General features: G+C 44.3%; 1 pseudogene; it reads right to left on the bottom strand.

Moving 5' to 3' along the window:
• Positions 1 to 211: 211 nt before the first annotated feature.
• LOC119273173 lies at positions 212 to 2,770 on the bottom strand (annotated as a pseudogene).
• Positions 2,771 to 10,754: the final 7,984 nt, after the last annotated feature.

Raw genomic sequence — 10,754 nt, 5'->3', positions numbered from 1 at the left:
TTACGAATTAGGTGACCTCGTTGACCACAAAGCACTCCCTTGTTTTCAGAAACCACAAATGTAAACTAAAGCCAAGCATCATCCACAATTTCAGACTGATGGGCTGCTTATGTAATACAATCATCATAGTAGTTCTGTCTTGCGGTCAGATGAGATCATGGATAATACACTCATTTCAGGCCAAAAGTGACAAATCTAGTCTTTCCATTACTCAGAACTCAAAGGGTCTTTCCAATGGAACAACTCCACCCTGCAAAAGTGCGTGCACATAAATTTCTGTTTCTTTTTCCCTTAATCTCAGGACGCAACATTACTTTGACAATGAATACAGTTATTAGCATACCTCTTTGTCCAACTTCAGCTCATCTGCTAAATCCAACTTTTTCTGAGCGTACTGAGCCATGTTCATTGCTTTATGCTGAACAAGAGAACCAGTTATATACAAACAACAATCATGACCACATATAAATTCAGAGGGTTTTTTCTCAAAACAAAACAAATAATCATAGAGGATTCATCAAGACAATACCATACTGACAGATAACTTCCTAAACACATCCCGAGCTTTATCCTCTTCGGTCTACACAAAGGCCATATCAATATCAGCGACATATTGCAGTTAAATATGTATCACCATGTCAAACCTACAGTACCCTACTTACCTTCGCGTCAATGCCACCTTGTCGGACAACATACTACATCTAGAAAGATAAACAGATGAAATTAGATATTGGCAATATATTGCATATTTATTTTTGACAACAAAATGTCACAGTTAGGGGCCATACAAATCTGCACAACAGCCCCAAATTAATACACCAACTTACGTATTCTTTTATTGTTGCGATGGGAGGAACCCCTTTCAGTTCACCATCTAGTCTCCTTTTGTGTACATCGAACTTGTCCATTTCATATACTTCCGTCACAGCATCCATGTAACTTAACTGAAATATTTGTGAAACCGTAAGAAATACGCAGAATCACAAAGCATGTCAGTAGTGCTCTATTACACAAATGCTTTATGTAGTAGGTAGGATGCCAACATTTTTCTTAGCGACACGCCTCCAGATCTCAAAATAGAGAAGATCTATGTCCTTGAGGGACGCATTCTTATCCATCTCAAGAATGTACTCCTGAATCAGATTGACCAGATTGTGAGTAACACCAGCGATCAACACCTCAATTAGCAAAAGACAAGATATCTTACATTATAAGCAAAAGCAGCTAAACGAACAGTCATATGGGCAAAGTCAGTTGCAATCCTCAATGCTTGCCTCCATGCTCTAGTATCCAATTCTATCCACTGAAGTGAAAAGATGTTAATCATCATGAGTATGTATATGGACTAATTTCGTGATTTCCTGGGGGGCATACTTACATCCTTGGTCCTGCGATCCAGATGCAAATACTCTGTAATCCACTGTTGCAAGATAGAAGTCTATCACTTTAAAAGCGATCCAGCCACTCACAGTATTTTTAATTCCAACAGCTTGATCACATAATGCATACCTTGATTTTCTTTGAAATTTCTGCATAATACTTGACATAAACAGCATCAATTTTATATGTATGATAACATGAGCGGTACTCATCGTGATAGCGGTACAGGTTCCGACCGCTATGAGGCAGCTACAAAAAAGAAGAACGGAATTAGATGAAACGTCTGAAAAGGAACAAAAGTCCCACAATGGCTACATTGAAGTGATGCCAAACTCAATGTTCATAAACCACAGCAAAGAATATGGTGATGCCATAATCATCATCTGTTAAGAATAAGCTGTTCGGGAACAGTTTCAACCCGTACCACAAACCCATGGCTCAAATTTTTATACTAACATTGCAGCTGTGGTTGGAGTCAATGAAGCAAAATGAACTACCTCATTGATTGCCGAATTTTGCGGTGTGTGTTGAAATGGTTTCTGAACACCCATGATTATGATAATAACCAAAGTAGTCAACTGATGGATGACTAGATGTAGATATAGACAGTACACTTACAAAATTACGAGGGGCAATCCGTTGGTAGTCATTCAATTCAGCTTTATAGGTGTCATCAGGATGGAGGTACCACTCAAAACTTCCATCCTCCTCTAACCGCTTAAAGTACAACTCCTTTCGAAGTTCAGCATCAGTGTATTCTTCTGGTTCCTTGAGCTCACGTTCACGTGCGCACTCCGGCTTCAGGGCCTACACATAAGTGATAAAAACATGAAAAAAATCATCCACACATAGCAAACCAGAGGGCTGAATTTTCTACTATGGCACACAAGTACAAACTTAAGACATACGTGGATTGAAGTGAGAGGTGACTGATTGATACAGCATGTAGGTACCTTGTAATAAGTGATGCGAAGGCGTGCAAGGCGCGCTTTTATCTTGCCTTCTTCCTCCCATGTCATATCAAATGGCAGGTCTTCCTCCCTTGGAAGAGGAATGTTGGGAAGCAAAAGTTGGGCATAACGGGTTCGTCTTCCTTGCTGATAAGGACGTCCGGCCCGAAGCAATCCTGCTTTGTTTCTTGTGCTGAATCTGCTCTGAGCAGCAGCTCCATGTCTGTCGCATGAGAAATCGGATCTTGGCCCACTTGGATGGTGTCCTCCATGTCTGTGGCATGAGAAATTAGGTCTCCATGGTCTTGGGCAGTGGAAGGAGCATCGGAATATGACGGGGGTACCTGCTTGTGGCGCCTCTTCTCCCCTGTCCACGCCTTGTTTGCCCCATCTGCATCATCGGCCAGTTGGCCAATCTGGACGGGCTTCTCGTGCAGCATCTCGATCGAATGATACGGCCGCGACAAGGGTGGGCGAGATCGAGCTGTGCGGCGTTGATCTGCTGGCGAAGGAGACGTTTCCGGAGGCGACGGTAGGCGGCAGAGGACGTGGTCAGGGGGGGTGGAGGCGGCAGCGGCGGGAGGTGCGTGGCGACGGCGACGGCTGCGGCGTGAAACCCTAGGCGCTTGTCTAGACAGTAGGCGCAGAGGACGTGGTCGGGGTTGGCTGAGGGGCGGCGGTGTGGAGTGGCGACGGGGATGGGAGGCAGCGACGGTGGGAGGTGGGACCGTAGGAGGCGACGGCTACGGCGATGGCCTGCAACCCTAGCCACTTGTTTGTTTGGTTCACTCGATTGCAGGCCAAGGTAAATTTGCTGCACGTTGAGGGGTTCGTTTGGTAGTAAAGTATTTTTGGAGTCCTTTTTGAGGGGCTGCTACTCGTCGGCCGACACATCCTATATACTTAAAAAGTTCACTCCCCCTACTTAATTTATCTCAACATGCAGTATAGCCACGTCATCATCCAATCACATCCAATCACATCACACCTCATTAACCATAAAATAAAGATCACGTCAATTTTTTTTTCAGTTAACAGAGCTTTTTTTTGACGGAGCTAAGCACAACCTTCCTTCGCTGAGAAAAAAAGAACAGTTGATCGATTGATTGCCTTTGCTCATTATTTAATGAGGCCACGTGAATGCCCCACATGTGAAAGCACTCTTCCCCTTCAAGTAACCTTGGTAAGTATATTATTGGATTGGCTCCGAAGCCCTGCGGATGTTGTCTTTTCAACTTCATTCCATCCGAACAGCCATCTCCCTTTAGGGGAAAAAACGCAGATCTTTTTAATTCAGCTTACTTCTTTTTATTCAGCACGATCTTCTCCTCTTCCCGGTATCTTCCCCTTCTCGGCCCTTTTTATCCCCTGTCTTCCTGATCTCTCTCTCCCATAGCAAGAACAAGAACGACCCGGGTGAGCGCAGCAGACGATTGGCGAATGTTGGGAGGCGTCGATGGGGATAGATTGGAGCTCCTTTTTCAGAGACGGGTTCATGGATCCCTCCTCTCTCTCCAATACAATGCTTCTAATCCCCAGTCCGTGATTCATGTAGGAACATCCCGTTTTGGTGCTCTCATGCCCATTAACCATGGCAACCGCCGCCGGTGTTGGGATCTGGGCGGACGGACCTGAGTGCGCGCGGCGGGTTCGTGTAGACGACGTCGTGGGCGAGGCTCCACTTGAGCAGGCCGTTCCAGTCGGGGCCGCCTCCTGCTCCTTCCTTGGCCATGGTCTCATGGTTGCCGCCGGAGAGATAGACGCTGCTACCGGTGCGGTGGGTTACGGACTTCTAGGTGGGTACCATCGCCACCATTGACTCCGGGCTCCTCTTTGTAGTATATTTATGGTGATGTAGCTATTGATTTTCACAGAATAACTTTGGTGTTTTCCAGCACTATGCATTCTCTTTTGATGTGCTAAAATGTTATGCAGCTACTAGATTTGACTAATCTGATAACATTGTGCATATATTGATTGTTTCATTCATTTTTCTAACTTTGATGTGCCCTCATATGCCGTCATCTGCAAGTAACACCTATGCATTTCAATCTATTTTTGCTAGAGATCTTGGTGTATACACAGAAAAAAGGGGCACTGAAGTCACCCCTGGCAAGAAAAAAATAGTTGCTGAAATTTTGCAATGATGTCTGTTTCTTCATGCTTCTGGTGGAAAGATTATAAAACATCACGTGCTACCTGGTCAACCAACCAATTTTGAAGTGGCATGATACTTTAGTGTTGTCTAATTCTGAACCATTTCCTAATTTTCATTTTCTTCCTCAAGATTACATCCCACACATGCAACGGTGTGAAGGTAAATAGAAGTTCATATTTCTAAGGCAAGTCATATACATGTTTTACCGGTAATCATCATGGCTCGCTTCCTTTCTTCATTGGAATTCCAAAATAATTCCTCTATGCAAGTGTTCCATGTAGATTTAAGTAAAGAGGATATACAAGGGATGCATACAATTGATTATTCTTGAGTATCATCATTCGCATGGTTGAGGGCAGATCTCTGAAACTGACAATAATGTTCCAAAAATTATGTATTTATTTTCCGAGAACTGAAAATATGATAATTATGGCCTCTTGAGACAAAGATTCATGTTTCCTGACATTCATGTGCTACGTTTGCTCATTTTATTTGCTTAGTCACACTCAAGAGTTCCCTGGTGTCGTAATCTCACTTAAATTTCACAAAATATAGGTTGTGTGATTCACAAGATGACAAATAAAAGACGTATGTGGGTTATGATTCTTCTGCAAACTATTTTTCTGTCTATTTGTAATTGATTTGGTTAATTTGTATTTTGATTATGATGCCCATGCAAGACTGTCGCCATCCAACGAATGCGCACTGCATGATGTGTCAAGCAGTAGTAACAGCCCGGTTGAAGCATCGGCTTGGTCAGGAGAAGGAGCACTATTATGGCAATGGGGTTTCACGACATCTACAATGCAGTCAGCTACGGCAAAAAAGATACCGGTGTAACGACTGTTTAGGTACACCACAGATCCCAGATCAATTAAGGACTGCAAACATGCTATCGAATTTTTATTTTTCCCTGATGCATTGTGTTTGTGCAGAATATAAAATTTTATTAACCATGTTACCAGACCATTCATGAAGACAATAATACCAGTTGATGCAAATTCTATTCTTTCATTACCTTTTGGGTTCACATTTGCACATATATTACTATCGTGCATTGCTGAAGAAGTCAAGAGCAAAATATCTGCTGTTGGCATTTCCAATAACATTTGTTTACCCCCTATTGTTGGATGGATCAAAGTAAATGTACATGTAAGTTCTGATGGAGATTTTGCACAATCAAGACTTGAGTTATAGCTAGGTGTGATGTTTAAGTTGAAGCTCGAAAGTTTGTTCTGCAGGTAAATGACCATATAATCCTCTAATTTGATATAAGGTAGGAGGACCGATCTTGGCTAAGTGCATATGTACCACCACATCCATATCATTCTGAAGTATGGCTGTCAACAGAGAATCATTTATTCATTATTATGATGGTCCTTTGAATAGAGTTGTTTTTGTGGACTAAAATATCTATTTAGGCAATAGTTTCCGCAGCAACGCACGGGGAATCATCTAGTCTTTTTAAAAGATCCGCCGCCCAGCGAGCCATTAGATCTGACACAATCTTACGGTTGAATGTCTTGCTCTACTTTGCAACAAACGTCTTGTTGCGGAAACATTCGCAAAGAGGTTGTGTTGCGGATTTTTTTTTTGCAACATAGATTGTGTCACGGGATTCTTTTTTTGAAACATAGATTGTGTCACGGGATTTTTATTTTTGCAACAATGGTTGGGTTGCAGAAAGAAAATGTATTCACTTTTTTTTCCAACATAGATAATATTTCAGGAATCCTTTTGCAACACGGATGATGTTGCAAAAGACTTTGCAATGAAACATGATGTTGCAACACCACCGTCGTCGCCATTTGCAACTCCGTTGTTGTTGCAGAAACTCATCGGTCAGTGGCCGCACGGCCTGGCAGGCACATGCTAATTCCATTGCACGCAAGAGGCCGAGGCGGTTCAGGCAGAGGTCAACGCAGGGTCGCGGCTCTCCCAGACGTCGGACCGAGGGGATTCACGCGGAGGCTGCGAGTTCCTGGCGGTGGCCCTATGGAAGTCGACACCGACGGAGGAATCTAGTGGTGGAGGTCGGCCATGGCAATGGTTGTTTCTGGATCTGTAACTAGTTAGTCCGGGAGGCCACCGCCAACGGAGACTTGGTCGTCGTCACCACCGCAGGGGGTCTGCGCCCGCTTGTCCCGGTAGGCCTGCGATGACGCTGTTGCAGGATCAAGCCGCCTTCGCTTTCCCCAATCCTAGCAGCTGCAGGATTTAACTCCCCGTCCGTTTTGCAACTAAGGCCTAGTTGCAGTCTTGCCTTCTGAAACAAGGGTGGAGTTGCAAGAATATGAAGTAGGTGGAGGTTGACTCACGAACGTTGGATGAAGAACCAATCCGATGGACAAGGAGACGGCGGACACTCGTCTAAAATCGATCGGTTGAAGGCAAACATTTTCCTTTTTTTACGGGAGTGAATAATGTGGTTTCTGAAGAAAAAAGTGTGTGTTTAGGTCCGAGTCGACTGAGATTTAACAAGTCTCGGTCAAGTGGCATAACATGCAAGAGAGAAAGAAACGCTAAAAAAATTATGAATCTTAATGTAAAATCTCACAGATACAGTATCGACCGAGACTTAACCAAGTCTCGGTCAACTAAGATACCTTGATATATTAAAACTTTGAAGTGTTTTGCTTAAAAAATTACTGTAGTTTAAGATACTGTGGTATCTCTCATACTGTAGGTTTCTGCAGTATTTAGAAAAAGAGTTCCCGACCACTTTTTAAAAAACTGAACCAGGAGAAACCATTGGGGAGAGCTTAGCCTGTTGACGTCGCAGTCTACGTGCAGATCAGAAAATCCGATCGCCGCTTCCGACGACTCCTTTATCTGTTACTCCTATATTTTAAAGGAATTAGCTGGTTGGCGATTACATTCGAGTCCAACCAAGCTAGCACGTTAAATAGATTGGTCGTTGGAACACACTCTACACAGGGCTATAGGAGGCTGACCTCGTGCATGGCCTTAGCTGCGGGTGATTAATCCGGTCATACACTAGTAATCCGGCCTTGTTGCTTTTTAGGTGTTGCTGAATTAGCACATATTCCCCGCAAAAAAAAAAAGAATTAGCGCATATTATTTGGCCATGTAGTTATATGTAAAAAAAAACTGCAGCAAAACAACGCTAGCCAAACACTTCGGTGGACTTACAAAACTGAGAAAAACTACAGTAAACCAGAGTATTTGTGGCCTATAAATAAGAATACTGTGATTTCTGAATACTTTCGTTTTTAAAAAACTGTGCTGCCAAACCAGAGTATTCGTCACGCCACAAGCGGCAGAAGCACCATTACATGGAAAGGTCACGCCCGGCAGGCGAAACCCCTTGTGTACAACTCATGGTGGGGAGTATTTTCGACAACATAGACTGGTCCGCTCTCCTCTTCCGAGTTCTAGGAATATTCCAAGTTTTCTGGTCCGCTCCTCTCTTCGCCTCTTAATCGGAGAGCAACTAATTGAAGAGTGCTGCCTCTAAACGATCACTTGGGGTGAGCTGAGAGCGCACCACAGCTGCCGCCAGGGGCGGAATTGGGCCTGAGGCAACTGGGGCTATAGCCCCAGGCATGCTCATCTAATAGGTTATATATGCAGCAGTAAATTTCCATTTTCGAAGACTTGGAGAGGCCCAGCCCCAAGCCATGCCCCTGGCGGCAGCTGTGGTGCGCTCTCAGCTCACCCCAAGTGATCGTTTAGAGAGGCCCAGCCCCAGGCCTCAGCCCACCGAGCTCTTCAGCGCCACAAGCCCAGTCTGGTCGATCGCTGGAGAAATTGGTAGCGCCACGACCGGATCGCTCCATAAATCGCCACCAGGCTCTAAAAAAATCGCCACGAAGCATGATGCACGATCGCTCCCATTCTCTAACGCCTGTCTCTCCAGATCTACCCCCAAAAAATTTCTCATGTTGCGCCGCCAACTCTCCCCGTCTCATCGACTACTCGATCCACTAGACGCGCGCGGAGGCGGCTGGTGCTCCGAACCACGGATCTCTCGCATTGTTGGAGTAGCCCGCTTCACGCTCTTGTTCTGCTCTGTGTTCCATCAGTACATCTCCAGATCTCCACAACCGGCTGAAAGGTAGTACTAACATTTTCCCATAGTTCTTTTTGTCAGCCAAAACCAACGACTTCGTAATTGCATTGCTTTAGTCAATTTGTTTCGTTGTTATTTGTTAGCAAAAGAAATAGAAAATCAAGATGAAGAGGACCTGGACAGTTCATATGGTCTTGTTTTCCAAAATGGCAAATGATCTTATCTCTATTTCTTGATTTTAAATACTCAATTTTATGTTTACAACTCCAGGTCCTTCTACTATTGCCGATGAAGAAATGATCTGTCTCAAATGAAGCAAGCCTTCATTTATTTGGCATCACGGTTTGCAATGATGCCTTTGTTAGATCGATGGCATGTTTATTGAAATTGCTCTTGTGGCAATAAGGAATTAATGTTTTACTCTTTATCAGAATTTATGGTGTACTTCTAACATTCAATTGTATGTGTTATTTTCGGCGATTTTTTGTAGGTTGTGGTATTGACGTTATTTATAGCCGCTTAGCTTTAGCCCTAGGCTTCGAGAAATCCTGATTCCGCCTCTGGCTGCCGTCACATGTCACGCTCTATGCGCTCTCTCTGAATTTTGTTTTTTTTTTTATTTTTGGCATGCGTTTTCGGTTTTTTAGATGGTTTTTCCTATTTTTTTTGGCTTTTCAGTTTTTCACCGGTCTTTTTTTAGCTTTTTAGAAAAAATATTACGTGGAAAAATTCCATGTCTCTTGAAAATGAAAAAAAAATGTTTTTTCTCTTCTTTTTTCCGTGAGAGGCACAGTTTTGCCTCCGCGAGAGGCATGACCATGCCTCTCAGAAATGAAAAAAATGTGTTTTCTCTTTTATTTTCCTTCCGTGGGAGGCACGATTTTGCTTTCGCGAGAGGCATGGTTTTGCTTCTGCGAGAAGCATGGTTGTGCCTCTCGAAAACGGAAAAAAAATATGTTTCTCCTCTTTTTTTTTCCTTCCGTGAGAGGCATCGTTTTGCTTCTGTGACAAGTGGCGCACATGCAGTGCGCCATTTGTCGAGACCTAGATAGGTGGGAGCGAGCTTTGAAATGAGTATTTCTTAATTAGTGATTTCATGTTCATTCTCTGTGTTATCTTTGGTCAACGTGATTGGGTCTACGGCCTTCAGCAATTCTCCATGTTACCTTTGATTGTATGTAGAGTGCTAATCATATGAGCTTGCAGGTTGAGGCCGGCGCCGTGTTCTAGAGTCCAACCTAGTTGGCCATCTATTGATTCGATTAGAGTAATGTCACTAGTAGTTATAGAACTTGTGTTGAATGTTCATTTTGGTACCAAAATTTTAAAAATACAGATTTGTGGTCATCTAACTTGACTCAAGCGTGCAGATACGATGACAACATATATGCACAGACGAATCTGTATGTACGGCCCCACCTGTCAGTTAGTGCACGATGCATTTGTATTTGTTTTTGCCAAAAAAGCCACACTGCGATGAATTTTTTTGCACCAAACTTCCTCACATTGTTTTACTTTATGATATAGACCGACCACTAAATTGAACACACGACCAACAATTAACAAACGAGCAGCTAGAATCGCTACGCCATTCACGTTTGACTGTCAGACATGGATAACAATTCTTATTGAACCAAGCGTCGTGCGGAGCTTAAACGGGCCGCAGATGCCGTGGCCCATTTTGCACGTGCTATTTTCTACAAGATAATTGTAAGGCCGCTGCTACGAATCAGGCGGCTGATTTTATCAAATTTTAAGCCGCCTAGCCAGCCGTCCGATTTCCTCCATAAGGATGGGTTGGAACCGCTCGATTCCTATCATCGCTTCCATCCGTAGGGTCGTTTGTCGCTGGCAAGCAGCACCAGGCATGATGTGCCATTGAAAGACAGTCCGGCGAGCAGCGCCATGGATGCTGTGTTGCAGCACCGTCGCCAGCGACGAGCGCCATGGTTGCTCCGTTGAAGCATCGTCACCGGCGCGCAGCGCCACCGTCGCCGGCGAGCAGCTCCATGGCTTGCTGCGTTGTCGCCGACGAGCAGCTCCAATGCTCCATGGTTGGTGCATTGCAGCACCGTCTTCGGCTAGTAGCGCTGTTGCCGACGAGCAGCTTCATGGTTGCTGCGTTGCAGCACTGTCTTCGGCGAGTAGCGCCATGGATTGCCGCATTGCAGCGCCATCGCCGGCGAGCAGCTCAATGGTTGCTACGTTGCAGCATCGTCGCCGACGAGCTGCG

This window comes from Triticum dicoccoides, chromosome 3A (assembly GCF_002162155.2).
Source record: "Triticum dicoccoides isolate Atlit2015 ecotype Zavitan chromosome 3A, WEW_v2.0, whole genome shotgun sequence".
NCBI lineage: Eukaryota > Viridiplantae > Streptophyta > Magnoliopsida > Poales > Poaceae > Triticum > Triticum dicoccoides.
Note: the sequence above shows the minus strand (reverse complement) of the source record. Positions and strands in the feature narration are given on the sequence as shown.